At 42.8% G+C, this 9,163-nt stretch overlaps 1 long non-coding RNA gene across 1 annotated transcript; it reads left to right on the top strand.

Moving 5' to 3' along the window:
- Positions 1-338: 338 nt before the first annotated feature.
- Positions 339-2,640, top strand: LOC142786319 (uncharacterized). Its single transcript, XR_012889006.1, has 3 exons — positions 339-1,085; positions 1,619-1,876; positions 2,163-2,640. It is a non-coding gene; the product is annotated as an uncharacterized LOC142786319 (long non-coding RNA).
- Positions 2,641-9,163: the final 6,523 nt, after the last annotated feature.

The raw sequence follows: 9,163 nt of genomic DNA, 5'->3' as shown, positions 1-9,163 counted from the left end.
AAACCAACACGGCGTCGTAAACAGCATATCGGTCGGTGCGACTTTCAGCAAACGCTTCTCGCATGAGTTACTTCAGCGTTCGACCGGATATTACGGCAACTCTTTCGGTTCGTGTAAGCAGTGCGGAAAGCTGCGGCAGTGCAATGGTGTACGGTGAAGCGCAGCGTAGCCTGTGCGTCGGTGTGGTTATCAAGCGGGGATCGGCGTCGATGTATCGACGGCAACTAGCAGTCGAGAAGCCTGCAATGTGTGTTTGTGTGCCCGTAACAGTTCGTTTGCTGGATTTCCAGTGTCTCTGTTGGGTGCTGTGCGACATTTCGGATTGACATCGTTTTGGCACGTTACTTGAGTGACCCCAAGTACGTACGGAAACGTATGAACTACGCGCTGTGTTCGGTTCTTGCTTTGCCACTGGTTAGCCCGTACGCTTCTACTTCCTTGAGAGCAATCTAGTGTTCGGGAGTGAAACGATGTTCGTTGTGAACAGTGGTGCTGTGTTGACGTTCCAAGACTTGTGAAGAAGGTGTGCTCGTGTGACCGAAAATTGAAAGACAGCGTTCATAACTGTTTTCCCCTGCGACGTTGTGGTGGTGGAGCTTGGCGCTTTTGTTTGTTAACTCGTCACTTCTCCTTTTTGTGATAACCATAGTCCTAGCGCTGTGATGTGATGAACCAAAGCTGCGAGATGCTACATTCTGCAGTGGATCGTGTTACTTTGGCAGCGCGCCTAGACTGTTCTTCGGTAAGAACTTGAGAGTTCTATGTGGCAGCGGGAGCCCGTGAACGTAAAGCTTCCCTCCGGCCCCCATAAAGAGCAAAGATTTCACCGGTGCCTTGCTTTGGATGAAGTTGTAGGCCAATACCGCCTAACTACAGGTTTCCGAGTTCGTCTGGCCATAGTTTTGCACGGCACTAGAGCCTTGACAATAGCCGGTCATCGCCAGTTCTTACACTTCATCAATGGACGTGCACGCCTGGCCAGCCCTTCATTGCTGTCATCGGCAGTTTCCAGTCTGCAGATGCCCTTTGCCTGTTGGCCGTACTTGGTTCCTCATGACACCGACGGCTACTGAATGCTGCCATCAGTGAGTTCACCTTGCAGAAATAAATTTCACCGGTACTATAATTCATGCAGCACTATAACATGAGCAAGTTTTTAAGCCCATCAGATGTAATGTTTCCCTATGGTAAGTTGAAGCATGAAAAATTTACTACAACTGTTATATACATACATATATTACAGAGCAAGTACACCAGAAGATTTTGTGATTTGATACAAGTGAGCTTTTGTTTGATTATGAGGTTGGACCTGTCGATTTACCACGTTTGATAGTTGGAAAGTTAATTTGAATTTATTTTCTAGAAGCCAGGTAGTACCTAAGAAATTTATGTTATTTTGGAAGATTAGTTCTATAGACGATTACCACTGTGGTAGCGCTATACTTCACTAGGACATATATATTGCAGTGCGTAAATTTTACATGAAGCTTCAGTTTATTTTAAAATGAATATAGCAGATTTTGGTCACTTCGACGAAGTGATAGCTTCGTCAAAGAAGTATTAGAAGTGAGTGTTTTTATTGATTGTTTTTAAATATCTCGTTTTTGGCTCTTAACAGATCGCAGAGATTGGCTTGTTAAGGTCCTGTGATACATCGGTTGCACACACTGGCACATCAATCCTCATCATGACTCAGAGTTCCTGTACAAAAATAGGAAGGATACGTGCTCCCTAACTGTGCGAGTCTATGTCACTGCTGGGACTGTTATCATTCAGCGGATGTGGCCTGGAAGCATGCATGGCAGCCTCATCTGGAAGGACTGTGGTCTGCTTGGGAGCTTCGAGAGCACAAAACTGCCTAACGGCTGGCTACAAGGTTAGTTTTTCTTTAATATATACAATTAGGTGAACACCACTTACTGTGCACAAATTGAAAACCCAAGCATGATTACTTGCGGTGGATACCTGTATAATTGTCACACATAATTGTTATTCAACATTTATAGAATTAAATAGCAAGATAATTGAGAATGTCGAAAGTTGAAAGCCTGCAGCTTATGAATGAAACTTCAATCATCTGAGACTCAAAAGCTGGTGCTTTTAAACAAGCACAAATACTTTGATTCCTTATTGAGCTCTCGAGCTTGTGACTCCCTCTGTAGATCGAGTGTTCTGGAAGGAAATAGCAAGTGGATGAAAATCCCCTGGCTGTTCACAACTTGCAAGGAGGAAGACCTATTGAACAAGCCTCAGACGACACAGGGCCAGTAACTGCATTTTTGACTTCATGTAGCTTTTTCCCTCTCAGTGGTGTGACTTGTTGTGTTTCAGCCGAACGTGTTCACCACGATTGCATATTGGTATATATTTTTCTAGAAGTTGTACCTGACCTAAGTATGCATTGTTGATCTCTAAAGGTGACGTTCAGTGTGTTTCAAAGCCATGGCTCCTCATCTCTCTGTGGCTAGCCTACTTCAGCAGCAGTGCGATGCAGCCAGCACACATGAAAGCAAAGTCATGGAGCGCTCCTTTGGTGTTCTGTGCAGAACGCAGCATATCTATCCAGCAAGAGACTGGTATCAACAATAATGGTGAGTGTTGGTGGCACCTATAGGAGCCCATTGTGTTTTTTGCGTATGATTATTTCCTCTGATGAAGTGCATTTTTGAAAAGTTTTCTTCTTTTAGAATAATAGATGTCAGCAACAAGAACACTCATAATCCACAAGTGCTATGTGTCTTCTAGACTGCCCATTTGCTCCTATACGCAGTATGGTGAGCTGGCTATGTTATACAGCCTTAAAGTTATGAACATTGGCTGTTGTGTTGTAATGCAGTCTAACTTGTGTTTCTTAGTTAACCTATTTGTGGTCTGCTTCTCGCACCTAGTGTAAAGTAAGATTAGAAGAAACTTTTTTGGCTTTTTATGCCTGGCAGAAGTTTCATGCCTTCATCTATAACATTGTAGTTTTGCTCTTGTATCATAATAAAATATATTTTCAGTCTTCACTGTTTGTCTTTGTGTTGAGGCTTGTCATTGGCTTCTGAAAATACATCTGTAAATATGAGCACATAGTTAACAACTCTGCACTCTTGCATGTAGCATCGTTGTAATAATGATCTGTATTTTTCTAAGTTTCAGCAGTAACAAGGGATCCGGTGCTCCAAGGTCATGTACAGTGTATCAAGAACAGAGCACAGAAGACCAACAAGTATAAAGGGACTGCCAGTGACTGTTCTCCTGCTCAAAGTTTACGACAGCTGAAAGAGCACACTGTGATGTCAGGAGCAGTTTGAATTGTTCACGTAGTAACACACTGTGCAGCTGCCGCTTAACTTCTTAGCAATGCATTATTCAGCAGTTCCTTTGCTTGCATTTCAAACTATATATATTTTGCATGGAAGATACCAAACTGTGACACTAATTTAAAGGCTGCTGTAGTGTTACTGGGCAAATATTTTTGAGATGAAGTTTTTAACTTGTGTGTTAAGTGCCTGCGTGTCTCCGCATTTACCTGTCATAAATCACAGCATCCATGGTCGACAATGGTAACGGTGTTTGCATTCTTTGTAGTACAAGAAGTAAAGCTTTGGATGCAGTAATCTTGTACTTAGTCGATGTAATCCTTCAGTCTACACTCATTGGTATAGCACCAATGATGCCATGAGTGTGTAAGCTCTGGGAAGTGAATCAATGTGAAGTATTGTATTTGGAAGGAAGAGGATCATCACTACTCCTAGTATATCCTAACAGTAGATTTTAGTGCTTGTGTATTGTTATCCCACTGCCTGTCCGTCCCTCAACAGTCTACTTATCTGTTTCTACTGTGTAAGTGTAACTTTTTCAATGTATACTTTCCTCGGATAGGTTTGTTCGTAATGTAATGCAAGTGACTTATCATCTATGTAGCTATACTCAGACCAAAAATAAAAGTATGTATTTTTATTTATATGTAGCTATAGCGTGCATTTACTTATCTTTTTCCAGGTGTCTGTACAATCGTTTAGCCCTACAAAGGTACTGGTATACTCTAATATTGAAGCTGGCATCTTAAAATAACATAACACAACATAACTTTATTTCCCTTAAAGACCCCTCGAGGGGGTATCACATAAGGGGTGGGTTAACATATAATTTTTTTTGTTGCCACAAATTTTTATCACGAAAAGTGGACACATAATCGATCAAAAAATGATGATGAGCATTCAGTGGTGACGACATCATGGGGAAGGTCATTCCAGTCTTTTGCTGCCCGAACAAAGAAGGACATAGAAAAGGTGGTCGTCTTAATCCTCGGCCGGGCAACTTGAAGCGAATGTAATGACACGTGCGGTGAGATATGCGGGCCGGTGGTGCGATGTAGGGATGACGAAGGGTGCTGTAAAAAAACTTATGAAAAAGGCTGAGACTAGAGATGCGGCGGGGAATGTCAAGGTTTAAAATAGCCGATTCTTTTTTGAGTGAAGTTACACTTGTATTGTAGGAGTACGAAGAATGAATGAACCTGATGGCACGGTTTTGAACTGCCTCGAGTGAGTCGATCAGATAGGCTTGGTGTGGGCTCCAGACTGCGAATGCGTATTCCAATTTAAATCGGATGAGGGACTTGTAGGCCTGTAGCTTGACAGTTTTAGGTGTGTGCCGGAGGTGATGTTTCAGGAAACCCAGAGATTTGTTCGCTGATCATATAATGTTAGTAATATGCGTGCACCAGTTTAGATCATTACGTATGGTGACACCGAGATACTTGTATGACTGCACGTGTTCGATGGTAACGCTAGCAATTACATAAGGGAACAGAAAGGGGTTGTGGCGGCGGTGAAATGAAACGATCTTGCATTTGTTGGGATTAAGTTTCATGAGCCACAGGTCACACCATTCTTGCACGTGGTTTAGGTCATCTTGGACAGCGGCTTGATCAGTGGGGTTGGTAATTGGTTGATATATTACGCAGTAATCAGCGAACAAACGGATACAAGAGGAGACACGTGAAGCTAGGTCGTTTATGTAAATCAGGAAGAGAAGGGGCCCGAGTACGGAGCCTTGGGGGACACCTGACGCTACTGGAACGGGACTAGAGTGTACTTCATCGATGGAGACAAACTGCGAGCGGTTAGTTAGAAATTCCTCAATCCAATTCACTATGTCATGATGTATATTTAAAGATCTAAGTTTCATTAGGAGCCGCTTATGGGGTACCGTATCGAACACTTTCGAGAAATCTAAAAATATGGCGTCCGTCTGCAGATGAATGTCGAGAATGGCATGCAAATCCTGAACAAAGAGGGCTAATTGGGTTTCGCAAAAATAACCTTTGCGAAAACCATGCTGTGCGGGGTGGAAGAAGTTAAGAAAATGAATGATTTGGGAAAAGATGACGTGCTCCATGATTTTACAGGGTACGCTTGTTAAAGAAATGGGGCGATAGTTTAGAGGGCTGTCTTTGTTACCTGATTTGAAGACCGGAGTGACCTTCCCCGTCCTCCAGTCGGCTGGTAAGTGGCCGGTGTGAAGTGACTGTGAGAATATTAGCGACATAATAACTGAAGAAATACATTTAGTGTTTTTAAGAATTTTCAAATTGATTCTGTCCACACCTGCTGAAGAAGACAGTTTCAATTTTTCAATGACAGACATCATACCGTCTGGCATAAATGTTATACGCGACATAGAAGATGGTACACAAATTGGTAACACAGGGAATGGTATAGGGGTTTCGTGGGTAAACACGGATGAAAAAGCAGTATTGAATAGCTCAGCGCTCTCAAAATTACCAATAACGTCGCCCACTTCACTTTTCAGTGTAATTCTGCGCGTTTCCTGTGGATTAATTATTTTCCAAAACTTTCTGGGGTTATTAGTAAGTATCTTGGGTAAATTTGTGTGAAAAAACGAGTGCCTGGCGCTGCGTAAGGCGAGCAAGTATGTTTTTTCAGCCACATAGTATTTTTCCCAGTTGTGAGCACTCTGTTTTAACTTGGCAGCGCAAAATAACCGTTTTTTCTTATTTTCTAGTCTTTTCAAGCTTTTTGAGAACCATGGTTTCTGGGAAGACGTACGAAATGTAGTTGTAGGTATGAACTTTCTTGCTAGCTCTCCTATTTTGTTTTTGAAGATTGTCCAGTTGTCTTCGACTGTTCTGCATAAAAGGCGAGCTTCAAAGTCTGGTAAAAAGCCTTGAAGTTCGTCGTTGATTGCCTGGTAATTCCCTTTATCATATAGATTGATAGTCTTGGATCGAATCAGGCTGGGCGAGTGACTGAAATTGAAGACTGAGTGTATAACCTTATGGTCGCTGATTTCGCGCAAATATGTAAGCGAAGATAGCGTTTCGGGATGTGTTGTTATTATCAAGTCCAACATGTTCGCTGAGCTATTTGTCACGCGGGTTGGCTCCAACACCAGCTGTGTGAGGTTGAAGTTTAGGCAGACATTGACGAATTCTTTTGCTTCCGCGCTTGTTCCTGACAAAGCTGCCTGATTTTGCCAATCGATGTCGGGATAGTTAAAGTCGCCGAAAATTAGGACGCGCGCGTTGGGGTGTTTCAACGTGAGATGATTCAATATGTGGTTAAATTTCTGTGGAAAGTCTGGGTTGCTTTGCGGGGGCCGATAGCACACTCGAAGTAGCAATGTTAGTGGTGTATAACGAATGAGAAGCCATAGGATTTCTAAGTCAGTCGCAATGTCGATGACTGAGCACGAAAATAGCTTACTAGTGGCAATCAGAACACCTCCCTCACGGGATCGTTACGAAAAACATTGATGTTCGGAAGATCGGTCAGGATTTCGTCGTCTGTGACGTCACCAGAAAGCCACGTTTCGGAGAGCACGACTATATTGCTGCTAGATGACGAGACAAGACTACATATTTCCTCGCGTTTTGAAAGAAAGCTGCGCACGTTAGTGTAGATCACAGAAGTAGTGATATTTGCTCGGGCCTCATTACGGGGGCGGTGTGGCAGTTGGCAATGCTGCCTGGTTTGCTATGGGATTTCATTGACTTTTTGCGATACTTCATCGAAGGCATACTTCTTTGAACCAAGAAACAACGTTTTGTAAGGGCTTGAAAAAGCGGTTGACTTGTTTCTAGCGAAGGCTATTAGGTGTTTTCGTGCATTTTGAACCGAGCGTGAGAAGTCCTGCCAGATTGCGTAAGTTGTACCTTTCAGTTTTTTGCCGTTAGACAAGATCGCTTCTTTAGTTTTAAAAGATGTAAATCTTACTATGATAGGACGCTGCAGGCCAGCCTTGTAGCGGCCGAGCCGATGTGCCCTTTCAATTTCCTTCGGATCAATTTTTATGTTTAAGTGCTCACTGCAGAGGTTCATAATTAATCCTTCCGATTTTAAGAAAGTTTCAGTGATTAGTATCTGTAAGTCCGTGGAATAGCAGGTTGTTGCGTCGCGAGCGATTTTCAGCGTCCTCAAGCCGAGCCTCTAAGGTTTCAATGTGACGGCTGGTGGCAGCCGTACTGGCCTGCAATGTCACTAGTTCTGATCGCACAGATGAAAGGGTTTTGTAGTGCTCCTCCAACTGTGCTATTCTATCACTTAGGCCACGAGTAGTTTTTCCCGTAGTATGCAGCTGTACTTTTAAGTCTTGCACTTCGGAAAGGAGTGCAGACTGCCCGGTAGATATTTTTTTCAGCTCAGCCAGAATTACAGGTGGATTGGTTTCTATGTCCCCTGACAGTAGCAGTAATAAACAGTGAATGGCATCGATACATTCAAAAGCAAGGCATACACAGTACTGCGGGCTCGGCAGCTGGACGAGACAGTAATTACTTGATTTTTTTTAAAACAAAGAGCTTTTTCTACCAACCTGCATGGCAAACAGGAGCGGGTTAGATGACTGTTCCGTGTCGTAGCCTCCGAGCCCACAGCATGCCGCGCGGGGATGCTCCAGTTTTATAGCTGTTGGTGATGCTGATGGCGATACGGCTACTACTGGCTTCCGTATCCATAGTTCCTCGCGTGGGGGCGCCGCTTTACAGGCCAGTGCATCGATGTTGAAACCGCGTTGGGTAGGCGTATCCGCGCTGATATCGAGCCACAAAGGCTCGCAGGCTGCTTGTCTGTGGGGCACTGTGCCCAGTGAGGTGGAGGCAAGTGCGTGAGTGGCAAGCATCACGCACACCTGCATGGCAAACAGGAGCGGGTTAGATGACTGTTCCATGGCGTAGCCACCAAGCCCACCAATGTGTGTTTTCAGGGAACAAATAGTTTATTTGTGGAAGTAACAATGTGTACAACCAATATTACTATCCTCAAACTTGCTGTGAAAACTCTATGGAAATTTATTGACATTTTTTGAACTGTTTGAAGATAAATGTTATGTTTTTTTACTGTGGTCTATGTTTCATGCAAATGACACATAATTACTTTGCAGTGGCATAGTATATATGCCACCGCAAGTCTTGCCACATATGTAGCAAGACCTACATGCAGTGCACTTGGGCATCACCTCACATAATTAGTGTACAGCCTTTACCCACCAGTGAACTGAATTTTTTTCAAGCAGACTAACAGACAGCTGTATGGGAAATGTGTTGTTGTGCAAACTTTGAAGCCTTTTAGAGGAGTGTTTTCAGGGAACAAAATAGGGTCTATAGTTGTCAATATAAACACTGTTTGCACCAAGGAGCGTAGTAGCTTAGAATTGTATTATGCATGTATTATCTAGAATTTCTTTGCGCTGTGCCGCTTTTCAGCCATGTGTCCTAACATGCTTTGTTAGTGTGTTGTGAATGAGCCAAGCTATGTAAATAAACATAGTAATATTGCAGACATGTACGAAATATTGGTACACAGCCCTTTTCTATAGCATGACATATTCAAGGGCTTTATTCTTGTGTTTCTTTAAACAACTGCTTGTCATTGGTCAGCAGCAGAAACTATGCATCAAGCTTTTCGGAGATGGTTCGAGTAACAACGAGTTCAGACATGACAGTGCTGGTGAATTTCTATTGTAAGTTCATTTGTGCATATTCAAAATAAGTTATTAGAATTGTTTTGTAGCCATTCATCCTAATATTTACACCTCAATGTATGTATGTATGTATGTATGTATGTATGTATGTATGTATGTATCTTTTAAATGATAATTTGTTTATCATTGATGGGTAAGTTTGGTACTGATTTAGCTGAATTTCTTTCTAGTT

This window comes from Rhipicephalus microplus, unplaced genomic scaffold (assembly GCF_043290135.1).
Source record: "Rhipicephalus microplus isolate Deutch F79 unplaced genomic scaffold, USDA_Rmic scaffold_22, whole genome shotgun sequence".
In the NCBI taxonomy this organism is placed as follows: Eukaryota; Metazoa; Arthropoda; class Arachnida; order Ixodida; family Ixodidae; genus Rhipicephalus; species Rhipicephalus microplus.
The sequence above is the reverse complement of the archived record's forward strand: the minus strand, read 5'-3'. Positions and strand labels throughout refer to the sequence as shown.